The following is a 23,875-nucleotide window of genomic DNA, read 5'->3' on the forward strand; positions in this document are numbered from 1 at the left end:
AGAAGAAAAAGGAGATGAAGAAGCAGTTGCTGTTGCTAAGTATTCATTTATAGAGACTGTTTGTCATATAGTGGAATAATACCCAACAGTCAAAGAAAGGAAGTAGATTTGGGTACGTTGACATAGAAAGATATCCAAAACAACAGAAAAAGGTAAGACAGGAACAGTATTAAAAACCATGTTAAAAAGAATATACCCATGTATTCTGGAAGAATATATAAGAAATTATGTCATTCAATTTGAAACCCATCCTTCCACACTCTTTGATCCTGGAGCTGGGACTCTTCAAAACATGCTTCTCCTTTGCCATTTGACTCTCTGCTAAATTCTGGTGATAGATCACTGATCATGGTTTTCTTTGGGAAACAAGGCTGGAGCCTGGGATGGGAGGGAAATAAATGCTTCCTTTTAAACGGAAGTCACATCAGTGAAAGTTCAGAATGCAGGAGACCCAGTAATCCTCCAGCGGCAACTCCAAATGGGTGTGTGTACAACACCAGTGTTTCCAGTACCTGAACCTGGTGAGTATCCACAGCATCCTCTTTTTAGGGCTATTCCTCAACTTTCCCCAGATTTGATATCAACACAGGCAGACCAGATGGACAAAGTGATAAACAGGCTGGACTAGTGGAAGAACAAGCTTCCAATTTAGGAAAATGAGTTAGAGAATACCAATTAGATATTTTCTAGTCATGAGAAGACAAATAATAGCTAGAATGGCAGTGTTTTTCAAAGATTTATGACCCACAGGAAAAATCTGTATTTTGCATTATGAACTACTGTCACACACACAAAGTGAAACAAAAGTTTCATCAAACAATACGTTAACTGTATTACGAGTAATTCACTTTATTTTCTATCCCTTTCCATTCCATTCCTTCTACATCATTAGAAAGAAAAATGGACCCACCAACTTTATTTCACAATCTAATAATGGTATGAAACCTACAGTTTGAACAACACGGGTATAAAAGAATACATATGGACTGTCTAATCAGATTGACCTGGGTCCTGAATCCAGGCTAATCCACTTATAATTATTGTTATAGTAGTTACTTCTCTGAACTTTGCCTCATCTGTCAAACAGGCCTTTTAATACCTAATATATAGATAGTTGGAGAGTGAAATTGTATAATGTATGTAAAGTGTGTAACATGCTTGGCCCATGGTTGGTCCAGTTTTCCATTCACTAGACGAAGATTCATTGAAGGAAACAGATGTGGTTCCTGTCCTCATGTAGCTTATCTTCTCACTGTGCAGTTTGTAAGCTAAAATCTGCTACTGGATCATGCCATCAGGGCATAGCGAAAGGCAAATTCGCTGTAACTTTACAATTTTTCAGAGAAACTGAAGACGCTGTTAGCATAAAGCCAGTCGAGAGGAAGCCATGTGAACAGGAGAGCCCATTTGTCATGGAGCCTGGCTCTCTCACGGCAGTGGTTCTCAACCACAGGTGATTTTGTCCTCCAGGGGATATTGTCGGTTGTCACAACTGGGGCAGGGGTGGGGCTACTACTGGCATCTAGTGGGTAGAAGTCAGGAGTGCTGCTAAACATCTTACAAAGCACAGGACAGGCCCCCACAACCAAGGATTATCTGGCCCCAAGTGTCAATAGTGCCCAGGTTGAGAAAGCCTGTGTTATGGGAACTGAACCATTAGGATTACTGGTGACTAGAGGTGTCTTCAGAGTCTGGATGTAAGAGTCATTCTCACCTGCGTGGGCAAGTTTCCAAAGCTCCCAGTTTCAATTTCCTCATCTGCAAAATGGGTATAATAATATCTGCCCACCTCCATAATTGGCTGAGATGTGCAAATGAACCAAAGATGAGAAGCTTTAAAAATGAGACTAGGTGGCCAATTTTGAATGGGTATCTTTTTACTATTACTATTGGCCTTTTCATAAAATAAAAAATTGCCAGTAAACATCAAAGATTCTCTTAATTAAAAGAGATGTATCAAAAAGCACAATGTTGGTATAATATGGCACCAGCACCCAATTTTCATCACTAGGAATATGGCTCATTTTGGGATTTGTGTTATAACATCATGAGTTCAAAAGGGAATCAAAATTAAATTAGTTTCTTAATAGTGCCAACATTCCAAACATCTGATGTAAAAATAAACAGAGAATATATTATGGTTACACATTATTCATTCTGTTTATAGATACTTCCCTTTTCAGTACTATCCCAGACCCAGAGAGCCAATAATACAAACCGTTCCAAGAATTACAAATTATATTTTGCTCAGTACTTGACTATTTTTCCAAAGTTATCAAGGTTCACTTAAAAACTAACTTGCCAGTAGCTGTTACAGAACATGAGAGATGAGTCAGTAATTTCTTTTTCCCTTGCATGCTCACACCTCGGTACTGGTGCTTCTCTTAGAAGACCATTTGTCTTGTAGCTTCATTTGTTATGCTGGTCTGTTCATCTCCTTTGTAACACCAGCACATACTCTGATTGTGAGTCCAGAGAGGGAAAGATCTTGCCTTGGCCATGTTGTAGCTTTATAAAGAGTAGGTGTGTAATGGAATCAAGTGAGCTGAGTGTTATGAACATTTCACAAGAATCTTCATCACTTTCAGCCTTGCTTCGCTGTCCTCCATCTCTGCAAAGATTCTTGGTGAACGCTTATGGAAGGAAACAAATGTGGTCCCTGTCTTAATAGAACTTGCATTCTCACTGTACAGCCAGTAAGTGGAAAACTGCTGCTGAATCATGCCATTGGGCCATAATCAAAGCCAAATTCACCATAGCTCTGTATAATTTTTGAAAATTGAGAATTCCTTTAGCCTTTTCAGTGGAACATCACAAGATCAGCATTAACCCCACAGTGCCGAGCAAGTTTGAGTGATTTCCTAAATCCCTCTGCTGTAGAAGGAACATGGCTGCCTGCTAGGGGGGCATGGAGCTTGAACAATCACATGGACCAGGACGGCAGTAGGGAGGAACTGAGATAAGAACTGATAGATTGGTGACTTTTAAAAAACTAGACGAGTGGGTGGTGAACATGATGCAATCTATACAGAAACTGAAATATAATTACGTATACTTGAAATATACACAATGTTAAAAATCAATACGACCTCAGTAAAATTTTTTTAAAGTAAAAAAATTAAAAAATAAAATAAATTTTTAAAAAGTTCCTTAAGCCAAACGACAGTATACTTAGTAGAGTTAAACCATTCTTTGAGATCCTTTCAAAGCATCTTATTAAAATATAAACAAGGACAGTCTTGTCAACAGAGCCAAGCTTTCTTTCAGTGTTTATTAAGCACTAAATCCTGCAATCTAGTGGATACTGGGATTATAGGGAGGAAGGAAACTTGGCCCATTTCCTCAAAGAACTCATGATCTGTTGAAGATCCAAGGATGTCTATAAGTAATGACCTAAAGTGGGATCAATGTTAATGGAGGGTTAGGAGTACACTGACCATGACTGAGAGTGTCATAGAATGGGTGATGTTTGATGACAGGCTAAAAGGAAAAATAGGACAAGGCATAGAGAATAACTGGCACGAGGGCACGTGGTTATGAACTGCAATGTCACAAACTGAGAAGTATGACTCATATCAGGGGTGTCTGTAGATAAACCTGGAGATGTTGGCAGGGTCAGAGCTTGAAGAACCATGTATTCTAGGCTATGATGTTTAGGTTTCATAGAATGCATTTCATAGACTGATAAATGATCCCATATTAAGTGAAGTACTCACAAAGAGTGTCATTTTTTGTTTTTTTACCATTGCATGGCATTGAGAAATTAATTTACCATCTACCATCATCATGTATAACAGAGATTCCTACTGAAAAGCATTTCATATCTTGTTCTTGCCTTCCTGGACACACCTAAAACTACACTTCCCAGTCTCCTTCAATTTAGATCAGACCGTATGACTTGTTCTGGTCAATAATCTGGGATGCGGTTCCTTTTAGGGCTGAGATAGGGAACGGCTCTAGGTATCCTCCAGCTCTCCCCACAATGACCTTGGAGAGCCACGTGTTTCAGGTAGCATTGCTACAATGTGTGAGCAAGTAGTCTGAAACCCTGTATTACTGCTTGGAAAAGTGATTTTTGGGAATCCACTAGATCAGCAGTGAGCTTTGTATAAGAGATCAATTTTCATGTTAAGCTTCTGAGATTTGGGGGTTGGTTTGTTACTGCCCCTGAGCAAGCCTCTCCTGACTAATACACAACCATTTCCTCAAGAGAATATACTTGCCAATTTTAAAACCAGAAGGAAAATAACTGTAGAATAACGTGTAATCCATTGAATTCAGTAAGTTTAACATAATAAAGAAGTCCCTATATTTCATATTTTCCTCATTTAGCTTTGGATTTAAAAGAAACTAATTTAAGATCAACATTCGTTAAAATAGAATATAGGTCACTTTGCTAAAAGGGGGGCACTGAAGGGCTTGAGGTAGGAGATGGTCATGACATGATTAGATTTATCTTTAGAAAGGCCAGTCTACTGCCCATCGAAGATGAGCTGCACATACCAATGAGAAAAGATGCTGTCAACCACAGGATGTCTCAGAGAAGCCGTACATGGAGTGCGTAGAAAGAGACAGTGTGGCTCACTGCCAGGCAGGATCATTTCTAAGTCAATCAGCACTGGCATCTTGGAAATGAGAAAAAAAAATATATCATTTCCAGAACATGGCAATTTTTTTTGAAATTGCTTGTTGGTTTGCTACCACTACCACATACTCCCATTGGGCACATCCCTGAGTCACTGTATCAGTCAGGCCCTTTCTTGGCCTAAGCTCTGATCCTCTCAAAGTACTACCTAATTTGCTACACATTATGGATCATTTTAAACCAAAAGCTTAATACGAAAGCACTCTAAGAGGGATATGCTCTGAGTCTGTTTTATCAGTGGATTATAAATTCTGGCTCATATATAGACAATCTAGTTTTGAAAAATCTTTTGAAAGTATTCATATAAATATACAGAGCTTTAATTGCAGAGTTTTATTTTAATAAATTAAAATTAGTATTTTCCAAGTTGGCAAGGATTTACAAGACTGATTTAATGTCTTATGAGAGCAGCTCTTTCTAACTGCTATCAAATAGCAAATGGCTTATTGGAGCTAGACTTTAGATTCTAAACTCCAGATTTTAGAGGACAGTGGGGCTTAAGTGAAAAAAGGATGTGAGTACCAGAGGACATTATGAATCCACATTTAGTGGACATAGCCAGATTGCCTTCTACGGTACTCTCACCTTTCCAGATGAGTCCAGGAGAAGATGCCTACCAGTGAACTGAACACTTTCCCTTGCCACCTTGACAGCCAGAATTCTGTGTAGGATGGAGATGTGGATGGGAAATCCTTGCAAATTTTAACTTCATTGCCTCATTTAAAGAAAGAAGGCCCAACATTTTGCCAGTACTGCCAAGAGGAGATCTGTAATTCTTAACCTCATTGTGGAAACAGGGAAGTGTTAGAGAATTTCAGGGAACTGTTAGAGAAATGTGGTTTTAATGCATCCTTATCACCTGATTTCTCTTACATCCTTTCATGTAGACTTTGCTCCTACTAAACTGTTATTCTCTCAGCTTGGAAGGTCTTCTCTATCTGTATATCTGTATTGGTCTGCGCACGTACACACACACACACACACGCTATGAATGGCACTCCACCTTATCTTCCCTGCCATTTCAAGCTCATTGGCTCATCTTCCAACTGTTAGCACTTGCCTCTTTGTGCCTGAGGGCTATCTCTGGCCATGGAGCCTGTTCTGACCTTGCACAGGCAGGCAGAAAGTGCCGAGAATTAATACCTCCTCCTCCAGGAGCAACCTCAACCTCTGTGTGGGTACACAAAACCCACAGCCTCCTCATCCTTGGGAGAGAATTAATCTTAGGTACTCGCTCAACATTGCTTCCGAGGGCTTCCTATTAGGATATAAGTTGCCCATTGTGCTGCCCTTCTTATTATTTATCCTTTTTTGACCACTCTCCTGTCCTGTCTCACTTCTCTACCTCTCTACTGGTGTTCCCTGCACCTCCCAAATAAACTACTTGTACTTTACTCCTTGTTTATATCAAGGACTACTTCTAGGGGAACCAAACTAAGACACAGACAGACACACACACACACAGGCACATACAGTTTAATTACAACCTCTGAAAGGAAGCTTCCTCTGATGACTCATGCAGGAAAAAAAAATCTCTTCACCATCTTAATTCTAAAAGCACAGGATCTGTATTTTTCTATCTGATATTTTATGCAATTTTTCTATCTGATTTTTTCTATCTGATATTTTATGCATTTCTGTCTGATTTTTTATGGCCCTATCCACTTCTCTGTAAGCCTGCAAGACTGTAACACCTGCCTCCATATTGGCAAAGAAAAAGTAGATAATATTTCATTTTGAAATATAAACTCTACCTATGCTGCCATTGAAATTCAGTTGACAAAGAATGAGTCATTTCAAAAAATTTGTTAACTTTTTAAAGAATTCTTTCTAAGACAATGCCTCTTGATTTCTTCAAAGGCATTTGACAAGACTGTACAAGGTGTACCTATAGGAGACTTAGTGAACTCTGGGACAGGTGATATTTCAGGTGCATGAGCATAGAGTGAGTCAAACAGTATACTGGTAAATAACCCAATGCCAAGTGAGGAAAATTCCTAAGGATGCTTCAGGTCTCTGACATTGATCTTTGCCTATTAGAATTTTTTTGTGAGAAAAAATGTGTATTTCTCACTCACTAATCTATAGGCTGTTTGGGGTTTGTCTGATATTGGCTGAGCTTCACTAAATTTGGCTCTACGCTGAGGCCTTTTACAGTTTATAGCAACAAACAATATAAAGATTTAGTAAGTGTATTTTTAGACTTGTAAATTATAAATGCTAGGAGAGAAAGCTAAGATGTTTGCTGGTAGAATCAAGTGTCAAAATGTCCTTCATAGATTAGAATAACTGAGTGAAACCAGCTAGATATGTTTGAGAGGGCAGTGTAAAGATCTATGTCTGGGATCAAGTAATCATTTATATTGGGGTACAACAGCCATGACTGACTTAATGTCTAATCGTATAAATAAAGATTTGCATGGTTAACAGAGACAAAATTATTCACTAAGAACCAACATATACTGGTTAAAAGAAAAACTAGTACAATCTTAGAAGGTATCATAGACATAGAACCCACTCTTCTGATAACCGGGCTCTGGATGATAATAAGACATACGTTTCTTTAGCGCTTCCCAGCTCCTCCGGGTTCCATACAAATAGTCCTGAGGGTTCTCAGAGAGACTCTCACAGACACTCACAGCAGTGAGTAGAGTTCACCATGTTTCTATTGCTCGCTGTTCCGTGTTTCCTGAGGAGTCCATCTTATACCCCACTAACGCCAGAGTGATAATGAGCCGAAGCCCTCTCCTGTTTCTTCTCCAGATGTAGCTCTCTCAGAGCTCAGCGGCAGCATAGTGCATTGCTATGCTTCACCTGTATCCCACATGAAGAAAACACTCCACCTGCTTGGTTACATAAACTTAGAACAAGGCTACCTCATGCTTTCAATGCTGTAGGGGAACTATAGCTCCCTGCACAACCTTGTTAGGCAGGTTTGAAGATAATGGACCAGAGTCTATGGGTGGCAAACAGTTGTCTAAAACTCAGACACTGGTCTTCTGTTCTTGCACGAAACCCCATGTGACCTTCTCATCCTTTAGGATCCCTCTTGCAGACCATCCATCATGGACACTGGCTCAGACCTGGCCAGTAGGCCTGAATCCTAGGGGAGGCAGAGCTAAGGTTCATCCTAGGCCTCTCTGCCACAGTCAGCGACGGTGGGTTTAAATTCTATCTCCAGAAATTACTTAATTGCCTTGCCTTGGCCAGTTGACTTATCTTTCAAAATCAATACCAGTACCTATGTCAGAAGCATTAAATTAATTTTCATGAGGAGTAAATGAGATGATGCACAGAAACTACTTAGCCCAACACTGGGCACATACTAAGTTATCAAAGGATAGTAACTGCTGTTATTATTACAATAATTACTATTATACATCCCTTATTATGCTGCATGAACTCACCATGGAAGAGTCCGTGCTGACCTCAAAAAAGAATCTCCATCTAAAGATGCTCATAGGATGGTGCCTGTCCCAACTTAGGAGTCTTTGCTGCTGATGTTTAGGCAGGGTATGATATTTTAAAGCCTTTAAAGCCAATACTATAGAAACAATGGATGATTCTACATAAGCCACTTGAACCATACGTAAATGACAGTGTTTAACTTGAAGTTCACAGCATACAGTGCCATGTGCGTTTATTATGCTTCTCAGAGTAATCTTTATTTACTATGTGAGGAAAGAATAAGAACAAGATGGAAAAATATCTCTAGCTACCTCCATTAAATTGAATTTAATTTGTTCTTGAAGTTTAGTGACCAAAGTAACTAAAACTGGAACAGTAAATCTATGAATATAGACATTTCTTTGAATGAAGCATTTTTAAAAGCTATTATTGTTTTATTAAAACTATATTTCTTGGAGAAAAAAGCAGTGTTATTATGAAGATGGCCATGACTCTGTTTTCTTTGTTTGTCAGTACAGACTCTACCGTATCGTCTCCAGAGCCATTTAAGAAGCCACAACAAGGGAGTGAGGGACTATAAGAGGGAATCTTTGTGATACGTGTCCAAGCTGAGGGATCTGGGCATTTTTCTCAAATAGCCTAAGTAGATTGGCTATCTTTATGTAAGTGGATTTATTTGGATGGATTTTATGTAGATTCAGTTGGTGGATTCTGGATAGAGGTGTAGAAATCACAGGGAAAAAAATTATTAATGATTTTGTTTGTCTAAAAAAGAATAGGCCGCTTTACAAATTGATGCCCTTTAGACTTCAAAGGAACTTTCCAGTTGACGCACTTTTTTGCGTATTAGGAAACAAATCCAGGCAGATTAAGTTCTTCTTAGGAAATATGAGATGCTAAAAAATATCACAGAACAAAGACCAACATCTTAACTTGCTGTCTAGTCCTCCCCACAACCTACGCCTACTCCTTTGGCTCATCTGGCAGGGTGTCAAATCATCTGTAACAGAGCTGCTCAAATTCGATGGTGAAGGACCAGTTACTTCCCCAAACTCTTGGGGGAGATATGTATATACTTTTATTTTCGGTATAGTTATTTTTGTTCCAAATTTATTTATTCCGGTATTTTGTTCTATACTCATTTAATGAGATGAGTCCAGTGATCATACACTTGGATGTCAAGCAATGTCAAATTTCTTAAGGCTAGTTTTCAATTCCTATGCTTATCTCAGGCAGGCCGGTAGTAGTTGTGTGGTGTTGTTTTTTGTCAGTAAATATCTACAAGTTGGATATCATTCTAATATAAATACAGTATGTTCTACAGTGATATTCTTTAAATTTCTGTACATATATCTCATTGATTGTGTTTTGGGATAGTCATAGGAAATTCCTTTCGAAAACGTTTTTAATTTCTAATATAGTACCTAAAATGGTCCTTGATGATCCCCACATATTGGCATTCAAATTCTGTATAAATCCTCTTCCCTAGAGTGTAGCCTGGACTTAACTCATTTCTAAAGAATACAGTACAGCAGAGGTGATGGGATGTCACCTATGAGACTAGGTGATGAAAAGACTTTGGCTTCTGTCTTGAGTTTTTTTCTCTCTCTCTCCTTCTGTCTCTATCTCTATCCCCTTCTATTTCTTTTTTTTTTTTTTTTAAAGATTTTATTTTTTCCTTTTTCTCCCCAAAGCCCCCCGTACATAGTTGTATATTCTTCGTTGTGGGTTCTTCTAGTTGTGGCATGTGGGACGCTGCCTCAGCGTGGTCCGATGAGCAGTGCCATGTCCGCGCCCAGGATTCGAACCAACGAAACACTGGGCCGCCTGCAGCGGAGCGCGCGAACTTAACCACTCGGCCACGGGGCCAGCCCTATCCCCTTCTATTTCTAACTCTATCTCCCTTCCTCTCTCCCTTCTTCTCTTCCTCAGATCATTGCTCCTGGGACAGCAAGCTGCCAAGTTTGAGCAGTCCTACAGATAGACCACATGACAACCAACTATGTATCCAGCCAACAGCCAGTGAGGACCTCTTACTAGCACCCATATGAGGGAGCTTGAAAGCCAATCGTCACCCTCGAGATGACAGCAGCCCTGGCCAACACTGTGCAGCCTCATGAGAGACCCTGAGTCAGAGGCATCCAGCTTAACCATGCCTGGATTCCTGACTCAGAGAAACGGTGACGTAATAAATGTTTGTTACTTTATGCCACTGAGTTTTCAGGTAATTTGCTACACAGCAATAGATAACTAACAGACCCTGCTTTGAGCACGGCCAACTAACACTGTAATTGGCATCAAAAATTAGCACGAATAAGTGTACATTCTTTTTAGCTCCAGAATTGAAATGCAGTAGAGCAAAGACCATGCCTAGTGCATACTCTTCAGGAGTGACGTACCCATTCCCCAGATGCTGAGAACAATAGATCCTGATGGCTCCTAGCTTTTCTCCTCATTAGAATTTTCCTCAGCAGCAGGGAACTGCCTCTCCAAAGATCATGACTGAATAATTCAGGGCCACAAGGATCTGGCCCCCTTGCCTCAATGGGGACAACGTACATGGTCCCAGCCCCAGAACTCCCCACGGGGTCAGCTGAGCCCTCTGCTGTGGCTGCATTGTGGATCAGATTTCCTCTATGCCCAGTTCTCCCCTCCTCACTTCCTCACAGATATATCTCCCAGCGTGCTCCTGGTTGAATTTTTTGTCCAAGGCACTGGGCCATAAAATATTCCTAAGCAAGTAAACGTATTTTTCTCAAAAAGTTCAATGGGTTGCTTATCTTCCTAGGATAAAATCCAGTTCAGCATTTCTTTTTTTTTTTTTTAAAGATTTTATTTTTTCCTTTTTCTCCCCAAAGCCCCCCGGTACATAGTTGTGTATTCTTCGTTGTGGGTTCTTCTAGTTGTGGCATGTGGGACGCTGCCTCAGCGTGGTCTGATGAGCAGTGCCATGTCCGCGCCCAGGATTCGAACTAACGAAACACTGGGCCGCCTGCAGCGGAGCGCGCAAACTTAACCACTCGGCCACGGGGCCAGCCCCCAGTTCAGCATTTCTTATCACTAACCGCATGACTCCCACCCTGACTCACGTGCTTGCAGCTCAAGTTCGTCGCTCATACTGGTTAACTTCACACAGAGTTAGGGAAATAAGGTGGATCGGTGGATTCGGTGGGTTCCTGGTTTGTAAGAATCACTGAGCCACCGGCTGCCTTTTCATTCTCTACAGCTGTTCTTACAGCTTCAGTCATATCTGGGAGAGAAGATCAAGCCATAGCTGACTCCCTGTTTGTATTGGCCGGGCCAAAGGAGCCCCCACCAAATTGAACATTACAGGCCAGACTTACTTTGGGCTGAGAAAGAAAAGAAGTTGTGGACAAGTTGTTCTTTACTCCCCGAGCCTTTTGCTGTTTAAGTCAGATGGTCTCTACCTCCAGCCCAAGCAAACAGTCTTGCTTTCTCAAACAGATCTTGTGAGTAACAATATGAGATCATCTCTCACTTTTTTCACTGAGAATAAGACTAAAGTGGAAGTTGGAAGGAATAAATATTTTTTGAATGCTAACCCGCTGAATCCTTGCAATACCCCAAGGATTCCTGAAATTTATCCCCATTCAACAAATGATGAAATTAAAGCTGAGAAAATGAGTAACTTGGATAAGGTCTCATGAGCTAGACATGATCTAAGAAAAATTATCCCAAACTTGGAGATAATACAAAGGATCAGTGCATATCCTTTCAAAGTCCTGCTGGAACATTGACTAATAGGCCCACCCAGGATTATTTAATTCTCTAAGGCTAGGGTTGGCAAACTGTGGCCTGCCACCCAAACCTGACCCATGGCATGTTTTTGTAAATAAAGTTTTATTGGAACACAGCTCTGTTCGTTGGTTTATGTATTGTTTATGACTGCTTTTGTGCTACAAAAGTAGTTGCAACAGATACTCATTTGGCCCACAAAGTCCCAAATATTTACTATCTGGCGCTTTATAGAAAAAGTTTGTTGACCGCAGTTTGAATTACTATTTACTGCTAATTAGGGACCAGACTTGAAGTTACTTGCTAACTCATAGAGCTTTGTCTGATAGAGATGTAAATGCTTTGTGTGGTAAAAAAATAAATAAATAAATAACCCCAGAGGTTTCAGTCTTTTTACCTCCTGGACTCCAGCCAGTTTTGCATTTATCCTAGCAATTTTATTTCAGCATTCTTTCAGTGTCTATATGTATTCAAGTCTCTCAAATTCTCTTGAACAACTTTACCACCTTGCTGGTTCCTTCATTAGTGAGTTAAATAAAATTCTTTTGAGGAAGATTAGCCTTGAGCTAATCTGCTGCCAATCCTCCTCTTTTTGCTGAGGAAGACTGGCCCTGAGCTAACATTCATGCCCATCTTCCTCTACTTTATATGTGGGATGCCTACCACAGCATGGCGTACCAAGCGGTGTCATGTCCACACCCGAGATCTGAACCGGCGAACCTCGGGCCGCTGAAACGGAATGTGTGCACTTAACCGCTGCTCCGCCGGGCTGGCCCCCAGTTAAATAAATTTCTGACTGAGGCTCACTATATATTTGTATCAAGTTAGTGTTCTCAAGTTTGTGAAAATTTTACTTTGACACAGGTAGAACTGTGACTTGAAAAAAAGGTGTCTGGTTTTAAAATCTCTTTTCATTCTGCTGCCTCCTCATCTGTGGAAATTAAAAATTAGACATGTTGATGAGCCCTTTCACTGAGATGGTAAATCGGTAGAGCCAGAGATCATAAAGATTGTTTCCCCTTTACCTGAGTCTGAATTCTTTGGACAAGAGTTCTTATGTAAATCTACTAAACAGATCTTAACAAATAGCTTCATTCAATGGTGATGAAAAAATAAGCAAGTTGCCTTTCAAGCCTCAGCAAGCAGAAATCAATTTGGAAGACAAATTGAATGGCTCAGCTCTTTTTGTTGGTTTGTTTTCCATACTCACAACATTACCAAGATCGACAATCCTTTCAGCCTCCAGGGTTCACCTGGATGAGAAAAAAATCCTTTTGCTAGAAGGTGGCTTTTGTGCAAGTGACTTGTCATTGAACAATGTGAGAGTTTGGGGAAGGGCAGATCAGGCAGTCTCGTAGTCAAGACTCTTCTTTCCCTTTGATTGACATCAGGTGAGATATAATTGCCCTCTTTCATAAAGTTGGGATTATAAAGCTTGCATTGCACACTTGTGAGAAATTGAACAATATATTCAAATTCCCCACAGTTTAGTAGACGCTCAAAAAATGTAACTACCACAGATTCTTCCCTCTCATTTAATTGGGTCCCATCATGTATATAGGTATGTACCATCTTGGTATATTCCATTACAGTGGGCAAGCAAATGTAAGTTTAGTAGGCGGTCTGAAATATACTCAAACAGAGGACTTGGGTGCAGTCAGTAGTTTCTCCCATCCTGCCAGGAAGTTCTCTTAGGCTGTGGTATTCTTGTTCTATCAGTTATAAGATATTATTCATGCCTTAGCACGTTGATGCCTAACATCATCATTTCTATGTCTGTGTTCCTGGCTGACTGAAGTCTTAAGATGGATCATGAAAACTCTCCTATTCTCGCCTTTCATCCATGGAATGAATTTTTATGTTCTCTCTTGGCAAAAATAGACCAATCAGATTTGTCATTCTCAAAGGATCCACAGAATGAAAATGCTTCCAAATTACCCATAAACTCTCAGCACATGCTCACTATGTTTTTCTGAAATCTCTTCTCTTTTTCCTGGGCCATTTTTCTGTATACTTGGTGACTCTTCAGTCATGAAAAGACTTTCTTATGCCTACTTTCTACTTGACAGAAACCTGGCAGGCAGCGTAATAGGTGGCTATAAATATATATATATATATGGTTCCTGTCGTCCATTTCAGCTTTCCTGTCAAATGCAGCATGCTAGCAGGTAGCCCACTCTAGAACATGGTTTCTGCAGCACTCAAAGGAGACTGACAGTCTCAGGGATGCCTTTCTAGGCTGTGTCCTCAAGCCTTGTGAGTGACGAGGCTGCCTAGAATGCCCAGAAGGCATATTCTCATTGGATGGGTGGTTTTTATTTTCCAAAAACTCTCAACCTTTGGATCCCTGAAGTTTGTAAAATCTATATTCCCAGAAGAATGTTTGTGAATTCCTTCTTGAAATTGCTCTTCGGTGGGAGAAGGGAACTAGCTAAGTTTTCTTGATTCTGTGCCAGTTGTTTAACATATGTTATCTCATTAGATCCCTACCCAACCTGTGAGCTCAGTTATTATTATCTCCACTTTGTAGGTGAAGAAACAGAAACTCAGAAGATTTGAGGAGCTTACCCTGGATCCTGATTAGTAAGAAGCAGAAGGAGTGTTCTCATGTAGGCCGGAGTTCAAAGTCCAAGTTTTTACTACATTGGAAGACATCGCTTTGCAAATTTTAGTGAGCATAATAATCATCTGGAGAACTTGTTAAAATATATAGTGCTGGGTCCCAACCCCAGAGTTTCTGATTCCCCGGGTCTGGAATCAGCCCCAAGTATTTGCTCCCCAGTATGTTGATGCTGCTGGTCTGTGGACCATACTTTGAGAAGCACTGAACTAAACCACGTTGCTTTAGCAAATGCACATTCAACAATCTGATAGCTGCCTTCCAAATCTCCTCAGAACTGAATCCTTCTGAAACTTCCATAATTTGCGTTGTATTTGCTTATAAACTCAGTAGGGTGAGTACCCATTAGGGGATATGAATACTGCCTATCACTTGATGTAAAGTTAATAGCAGTATTTTGGAACTTGAAGGGACCTTAGAGATTGTCTCATTCAACCTCTTCGTGTTACAAAAGAGTAAGCAAGCCTTGCTCAAACTTACTGGAGAAATAAATTTTCTGTTCAATAAAGTTGTCAGGGATGCAGTTGACGGTTGTTCAACTCCTCCATTTCTGGCCAACTGAATTCTTCCTAAACCAGAGCAGAATCATGTGGGCCAATTTGTGATCAGAGCCACCTTCCTATAGATTCAGCCAATTCATGTTTATGAATCCAGCCTTTTCATTTATATACCAAGCAGGAAACGTATGTGGCCTGGGATGTCAGTTCTTTCAGAAACTGATCATGGAACCTCTCTGATTGGTGTGTGTGGGAAGAGGTATATGCACCCAAACAAATGATGGGGAGTTTTATTGTGTTTTTCCTGAACCTGATCCAGAGATCCCGACTCAGTCAGAATTTCCCATCACTGGTTGCTTTAAAGTAATCCTGCCCCAGACCTAGTTTTTCACTTGCCCCTAGTTCCTCTGTACTTTCTCTTATCTAGCCCTTCTGAATGATATCCACAAATGTCAAAAAAAAAAAAAAAAACCTATTCATATTCCTTTGTTTCTAACTACAGGATAAGTAACTTCCTTTTCAAGAATGAGCTCATTTTAATGGGATCTGCTCTTAGTTACCCAAGTTCCACCTTAACATTCTAGTGTTGAAAGTTCTCTTCTAAGGGGTTGAGAAGTGGAGGCTGTGCTGGAACGGATCTAAGTTATGGAACTGAAAGTAGAAGGGGATTGAGCCCAGTTAAAGGGTTAAAGAGGATCATTATCAAATGTCTAAAACTGGGGTGATGCCTTGGAGGAGGATGTTTTCTGGGATGCCAGTTTGGACATGCATGGTTTGGACAAATAGAGAAATGAAACATGATTTTATAATGGAATGGAAGCTTTATATCCAGCGTCAAATTATGCTTGTAAGCTAATCACTATGAAATGTGGAACAGTGGGAGTCTTCAAGAAGAACTAAGGGACAAGGGCTTATGGTGAGAAGGGCACTTATTTTTACTGTGCAACTTTTGCAAACTTTATATTTTTACTATATACATGCATTACTTATTTCAATAAAAGAAAACCAAAGTTTTATTTTCACAGAAGTGTAACCACAGTTACAATAGCATGTGATAAGGGACTGAATACAATTATCCCCAAAGAGAGATCATTAGTCACAAATGGAAAGTAAACTACCCAGTGGTCATAGCATCTTAAAAATCTTCATAGCATCTTAAAAATTGCCTTATGGAAGCACATTACTTCCAGGGCTACCAGCTACTATGACTGAACTTCAGAAATGTCTGAGGCCCCATGCTGGGCACTGTAAGGTATAGAAATATTAATATCAATTTTAGAAAATATGACCCATTCTCATATTAAAAGATTGATGGGATAATATTCAGAAATATATGATCCTTCTGCAGCTCAGAAAAAAGGGAGCTCAAATCCAAGAGGGAGCCCCATAATTATTGTGGAACCAACATGGACAAGGCAGAATTTAAACAAGTCCTTGACAGCTAGATTGAGTGTTAGAGCATGTCGGGGGAGGGAGGCAAGCCCTGGAGGGTGTGACCCCCACCCAAGATGTTTAAGAATATAATGATGACATGGATTCCCATTTGGCTATGATGGTAAACACTGACTGATAAAATCAGAAAGATTTCTTGGGGCTAAATTTGGACTTTGTGGGAGGCACTTGAATGTCGGTGAGGTAATTTGAAAGGAACTATGTATAGTTTGCATCAGGGGAGAATTGTGACCATGGTAGCAATTTTAGGTTGATAAATATTTTCTTCTGTGTGGAGAAGAACTTGGAGAAAAAGCAAGTGGAAGCCGGGAGGGCAATTCCTCTCTCCAGAGGAGTGGCTGGAGCTCAGTTGCTTCGGGGGACAATGGGAGAAGATGAGAGGAGAGAGCCCAGGAGGTGTAACCTAGGCTGGAAATAGGGGGAAGGACACAGAGATGCATCTGGAAGGCGCTGAGAAAACATGAACACTTGGCAGGAATTTCTGACTGACTGGCCATGTGGTAGAGAAGAAGGAGGAGCGATAACAATAATTACAGTAGTTACAATGCCGTGAGCACAGACATGCCGTGCATTATAAATGCTTTATTTTATTTGCTCATCAGACACTTTAGGCTGTGCATATTATTATCTTCGTTTTATAGCTCAGAAGCTGTAGCGCAGAGAAGTCAAAAAGATGCCCAAAGTTGCAGGGCCGTTAAGTCGTAGACCTAGGAGTCAAACCTGGCGGTCTGGCTCCAGAGGGTGTATTCTCAGAAGGTGGGTGGAAGAATTTCAAAATGGCACTGGGTAGATTGGCCAAAAAAGAGCAAGAAGCCGGGCGTATTAGTGAAGCAGAAAGCAGTGGAGCCATTTGGGAGCTTTCAAAGCAGCGCTATAGCACAGACAAAAACCATTTTTAGAGACTAATGAATCCTTGATTTCACTTTTCTTGTTGGTGTGTTTTAATTTTAAATGCTATCATTATCAACTCAGCTAGATTAAATTATTTCTCTTGGAACTTCTATGGAAATGTGTTCAAAGCAAGCTACTGTAGTTTCGGATTTAGGGGAAGGGGAGGTCATAAACCAGAGGAAGGTGTTTGTCTAAGGAGGGAAAATATTTCAGTATTTGAGGTTGATATTCTCTTAGACCAAACAGTGGAAAGATTTTCAGCAGACCCCAGAGCTATTACTTGTTTTGAAGGATTTTGCAACTGTGGGAAAGAGGTTCATCTATCAGGCCCATTGTCCTACTTGACAACTTTTTCCTATATTTAATACATATTTTACATGATATAACTTTTCCATTGTTCATAAATAAACTGTGTTATAGCTCCCTGGAGAGCATACTGTCTTTTTCTTTTATATAACCTAATTTCCAGAGTCTTTTCTCTTCTATTAGATTTGATGAGCTTTTAGTTCTATATAAATAGAACTTCTATATTCACAGAATCTGTAGGAATGGCAGATAGGCTGACAAGCTTGGACTGTCATCCAGTAGCTTCTCTAGTGTCATTGACACCATGAAATAAAGTCCCTGTTTATACTCACACATTGACCTTTGCCTTTATATTTCTGGTACTGCACTTGCTTTTTGAAAAGTTAGCTATTCTTGAGCACACTTGGAATACCCTATGTCTGATGTGTGGTTAAGCCTGATGACATGAAAGGAAAGAAAGACTAACCAAATTTTCAAAAATGCTATCATTTTTAAAGGACTTTCATGAAATTTGGCCTTGGAGTTGAAGTTGCAGAACCAAATGGCCATATTGAACGTAGTATCTACACGAGGTTACCTTTGTAACCTGTGGCCCCAGTGGCTGGATATGGTGTCTCAGGGCAAAGGACTCATATTCCAGGCTCCTTGGTTTAATACTGTTAGCCTGCGTTTCTTGGCTTCAGTAAGCACAGGTCTTTCGTTGGTGCGGTGATGGTGGTCACAGATAATGCTCCTTCTCAGCTATTGGCTGTGCCACTGTGTCCTTATTCTTCTCAACTGCCAAACAACACTGGGGATATCCATGACTTTCCTGACATTCAGCTTGAGTCAAGGAATACTTCCTCCATTTCTCTCCTGATATCTCCTTTTTGTTCCAGATTTGACCCTGAATAGACAAACACACTCACATATATACACTTATAGGCACACGTTCCATCAACGTTTAATAGGTGATGGATTTTTTTTATCACCATCTGGTGTTTAACATTTACTAATTTTAGGACCAACAACATTTTAAACCATTTCTAATAACTTTCTTAACTATTGTCTAGCAACAAGAAGAAGAAAAATGTCAATTTATCATTTTCTGAGAGATACTATGAGCCAGACCTAGAGATACATGTTTTATACATATCATCTTATCCAATTCTTATTATTAGATGTCATCAGCCCTATTTTATATATGTGATTGAGAGAGGGCTTTGTCTCAGAACACACAACTCAAGACTGATAGAACCAGGACTGTCTGCCCCCAAAATCTTGATCACTTGCACGTGATAACAATATAGCCTATCCCCAAGTTGTTTTTTAAACTTTGAAAACTGAGTTCTCAAAGAGATCAGAAGTTATTGAGAAGGACTGGAGAACCAGACACTTCTGATCACTGGTGGCCTCTACCATGCTCTCTACCGTTTGATCCATCCCTCCTTCTACACCTTCTTCCGTCAGCCCCTCCTTTCCCACCTCCAACTCTCCCTCCTTTTTCTCCTCCCTCCCCCTCAAGCTCCTTCCCTTCCTCCATCAGTCCTCCTCCCTTCCATCACTCCCTTCTTTCCCCTTTCCGACCTCTCCCTCCTCTAGCCTTCCCTCCCTCCTCCATTGTTCCCTCCACCGGTGCTCCAATGCTTCATCTCCTGCGCTCCATCCAACACTGTCAATGCACCACACGTTTCATTTACAGAGGACTTAAAATGGGCCAGGTAGTGTGCGATGTTTACTGCATGGACAAACTTATTTAATTATCACAACACCCTTTGCTATGTTACATGTATGGAAATTGTCCCTCAAGGAGATTAGCCCAAAGCCATACAGTGTGTTAGTGGTGGAGCCGGAATTCGAACCCCAGCAATTTGACTCTTTATCCCTCAATCTGGACATTACGCTATACTTAAATAAGGTTTCATTTCACTAGGTAGAAATAAAATAAATGCAAATTAAAACAATCAGATATTATCCAAACTATAATATTTGACACTGGTGCATGTGCAATGATTCAGAAGTCCTTGCTTTGTGGGGAATGCAGCTTGCACAGTATTTTTGGAAAGCAATTTCTCACTATATCAAGAACATTTTAAAACTCCATATGGTTTGGCCTGGTCTTTCCTCTTCCAGGAATTTATTCTAACAAACCAGTAAAAAAAAAGAAAAAAACACCTATAAAGATCTGTCTGTTAGAAACACTATTTTGAGTAGGAAAAACAAGAAAAGGCAATGTAAACATTTGGCAATGAGATAAATCATTAAATAAAATATGATAAATCCAAATCATGAAATGCACTGCAACCATTAAAATAATAAAGTTTTAACCTTTTTCTTGTGACACATTGCATACTTACAGAAAAGTTCACGGAAAGTGCAATTTAATGAATTATTGTAAAGAAAATACCTACATATCTGTTACACAGATTACAAAATGGGCCATCATTCCAAAAGTGCCCACTTTCCTGGTCTCTGCTTCTTCTGACCTCATTATCACCATCCCCTTGCTATCTGATTACGGACGCAGCCCTAAACAAGGGAGCTTAGTTGTTCTTGTTTTTGAGCCTAGATAAATGGAATCCAGTCTGTAGGTATTCTATTATGTCTGGCTTTTTTAGTCACTATTTATTTATCTATACTACTGATGATACAATTTGGGTTATTTCCAAGTTTCAGGCTATTAAAAACAAAACAATGCTACTATGAATATTCATGAACCTCTATCCTGGCACATGCTAGCTCACAATTTTGTATCTGTATTTCTATCTACACCTATAGCATTTCTTGATCATAGGGTCTGTGTATCTTCCACTAGGCTACGTGCTGACAATCTGTTTTCCAAAGTGACTGTACCAATTTATTCTCCTACCACAGGAGTTTGACTGTTCCTATTGCTCAATTCTCTCACCAAATCTGCATACTGTTATTTAAGATCTATTTTAATCTTTTGGTTTCTTGTGTTGTCTTTCTTCTCCTTATTAATTTATAGGTGTTCTTTATACATTCTCAAGGCAAGCCATTTTGGCTCTATGTATTGAAACATCTCTCTGGTGTGATTTCCTTTCCACTCTCTTAAAGGTGACTTTGATTAACCACAGTTGTTCATGTTAATATAATATAATTTATTAATATTTTTTAATATTAAAAATCTTTCCCTTCCCCTTTGTCAGGAAAATAGCTTCTTACATTGTCTTCTAAAATCTCTATGTTGTTTTTTCTGCATTTATGACTATGCTTCACTCTAAATTGATTTTTAAGAATACTATGAGGTAGAGATTCCAAATTATTTTGTCCCATGTAGATAATACCCACTTGTCCAATGACGTCCCTTGAAAAGAAAGCCCCTTTCTTACTGCTCTGTGGTGTCACCTTTTCTAAGTTAAGGGTATTTTCAATTTTGCATAATTGCTATCCTAATCTTAACACTAATACCACATTTAGCTGTACTATAAACTCAGCCTTAAGCTGAATATTAAACTAGTCCTAACTGTAACTCTAACCCTAATCCCAACACTAATCCTCACCATAAAACTAATACTAGTTCTCATCCTAACGGTAAAACTAACACCATCCCTAAAGCTAGCAAAATAACAGCCCTAATCTTGAATCTAACACTAATCCAAATTAAACCTAATCCAAATAATAACCCTACATCTAAAACTAACCCTCAACCTAAAGATCAGCATAGACTTACTCCAAACTTCCGGCCTAGACCTAACACTTACCTTAACTCTACCCATAAGCCTAACCCTAACTTTCTCAAATTATTGAAACGTTCTTTGTGGTCCTGTATAAGGTCAATTTTTGTAAATGCCCCATGTAGATTGAGGGGGATATGTAGTCTGCAATTGTTGGGTGCTGTGTTCCACACATGGCTCTTAGGTCAAGTTTGTTAAACAAATCATTCAGATCTTCTCCTTTGATTTTGTTAATGTTTGTCTGCTGTTTCTGCCTGAGAGAAATGTGTTAAAAGTGCCTATATGTGAGTTTTAGCCCTGAAGTATCCATTTACCCTATTTTTGGCAAAAGTTTGCTTATTCAACCCTCTCTAATTTTCAGTCAATGTGTGTGGGTATGTATGTGTGTGTGTGTGTATGTGTTTGAAGGGATGGCAGTATAGTAGAGGAAAGAGAGTTGCTCACTCTCTTGGAACCGTCAGCCACCGTGTGAACAAGCATGGGCTAGCCAAATGCGTGATGAGATCATGTGGAGAGAAGCTGAGGCTATCCATGACCACCAGCCACAAGCCATCTACCAGTGAGAGCCCAACCCAATCAGCAGACTTGCCCTCAAGACTCTTGGCTGACTGCACACATGTGAGGAAGCCCAGATGAAGTCAGCCACACTGACAATCAACCCAATCATAAGCAATGATAAATGCTTATTGGGTTTAGTCACAGAATTTTGGGATGGTTTGTGATGCAGGACTAGCGAACTGATACAAAATTCATATTCCAACAGGATTTTGTGGTATTTTAATATAGAATTCACAAATGTCACAAATGGATGGGTTCCTCACAAACGCATTTATATTTTCAAATCTCTCCCTAACAGTGTGTGCAAGAAACATTGGACTTCCACTGGTTTCACCCTAGAAATTTAAGGCCATTTGACTACCCCTCTGCAGAAAACAACCACCCAATAAGTTAGGTCACTGTTACCATACCACCAACTTCTATTTGAAGTCCGTACTCAGAAACAGCCTACCTCATGGTGGAGGAGTTGAAGGCTAGTTCCCACAGATCTCAAAATTCTTGAGGAACACAGTTTCAAGTCTCAGCTTCTGTCTGTGTCATGTTCTGAATGTTTTCTGGAGACTAATTTCTCCCTTTTAAACTAATGAAATACTCCCACAATTCAGAAGCCATAGGCCTGTTGTGTGGTTGTAGCATTTTAAAATATGTGTTAAAATATGCAAAGAAAAAGAAGAAAAAAGAAACTCAGTTAAATATTTACTGTTGCTTCTAACAATTGTTTTCTTGGAAAAACTTCTAGCGTAATAAATGAAGCAAACATTTCCATCATAAATACATTTATTATTTCCACATGGTATGTGTATGTGTAGTACGTGCAATTAGGTTTGCTTTCAAATTAGAAATGCTTTAAATCTCACACAAAGGGTCATTTCTCTTTCATCAGTGGGCCCCGCCAGCCAGAATTTTCTCATAGAAACTGGAGAGACCCAAAGCGACTCTACAACTGTGTTCCTTGGAGAATTAAGATCATGTCTTGGGTGCTCTTATAGCTTCTTTCATTTGTTTTAAACCATAAAGAAATGTGTGTGTGTCTGATTCGGTGGTTCCCTGCGCCCTTGCCTATCCATCTTTCCTTCTATTTCCCAAGTTGCCTTAGGCCTGGAAGGGTACTTCTCTTGACCTGGTGGTATTTACTCACCTAGAACCTATTTGTGCAAGGGTCCTTTAAACCTAGCATTGGCAGGCCTTACCATCATAAATGGCATTGCCTTGGGTCCCTGCCTCCCAGTAAGTGGATCTAAGGATCATCACTCTGTAGCCACACTCCAGAGTTCGGGAACATAAGATTCAATTTACGTAAGCTGTAGTCTGGACAGTTGCTTTGTGACCATGGGGTTCCTCAAGTTAATTTTCTTATCTGTCAAGGGAGATAATAATACCTGCATGGCAAGATTGTTCTGAGAATGAAAAATAGTATTTTTAAACTAACGGTAGAACAATAAAAAGTATTTTTATTAGCAATAATAGGGTTAGTGTAGGGAAACTTTTGTTTTATGGTAAAATATCAAAAAGACATAAATTACCTAGGCTACACTTTGAAATCTGCTACTTTACCAAGTTGGCTAACACTGCAGCTAGGGAAAGAAAGTGCCTGGTAGAGGTGACAATACAGCTGGGGTTCTGGAAAAATTTTTACCATTCTGGAAACTCTCTCTCTAACATCTTTGCCAAGCTTTCACAAGAGATGCCTGTCCTCCCCGCCACAGTTTTTTCATCTTCTATGCATTCTGCAGTCTCTTGCTTCCATTCCTCTGCTTGACTTGCAAAGATGATGAGTATCATCCAAATTGCCAAGTCCAGTGGATTGTTCTGTTTTCATACCTAAATTCTCCATATTTGGCAGTTAGCATTACTAGTTTTTTCACCATTTTAACCATTTTCAAGTGTACAGTTCAGTGTACATTTTACATTATTGTGCAACCATTGCCACTATCCATCTCCAGAACTCTTTTCATCTTCCAGAACTGAAACTCTGTACCTGTTAAGCAAAAACTCCCCTTTACCCCTCCCTCAAGCCCCTGGCAACCACCCTTCTACTTTCTGTCTCTATGAATTTGACCACTCG

The sequence above is a fragment of the Equus przewalskii genome, chromosome 21 (genome assembly GCF_037783145.1).
Source record: "Equus przewalskii isolate Varuska chromosome 21, EquPr2, whole genome shotgun sequence".
Lineage (NCBI taxonomy): Eukaryota > Metazoa > Chordata > Mammalia > Perissodactyla > Equidae > Equus > Equus przewalskii.